Genomic DNA, 301 nt, shown 5'->3' with positions numbered 1-301 from the left:
CATGCGCGTGCGCGAGATGGAACCTGCCCCCGCCCATCTCCCTTTCATCACACAGTTAACTGTCTATCTATCTATCTATCTATCTATCTATCTATCTATCTATCTATCTATCTATCTATCTATCTATCTATCTATCTATCTATCTATCTATCTATCTATCTATCTATCTATCTATCTATCTATCTATCTATCTATCTATCTATCTATCTATCTATCTATCCATCCATCCATCCATCCATCCATCCATCCATCCATCCATCCATCCATCCATCCATCTATCTATCTATCTATCTATCTATCT

Source organism: Urocampus carinirostris, chromosome 6 (assembly GCF_059441175.1).
Source record: "Urocampus carinirostris isolate Australia breed hairy pipefish chromosome 6, RoL_Ucar_1.0, whole genome shotgun sequence".
NCBI lineage: Eukaryota > Metazoa > Chordata > Actinopteri > Syngnathiformes > Syngnathidae > Urocampus > Urocampus carinirostris.
The sequence above is the reverse complement of the archived record's forward strand: the minus strand, read 5'-3'. Positions refer to the sequence as shown.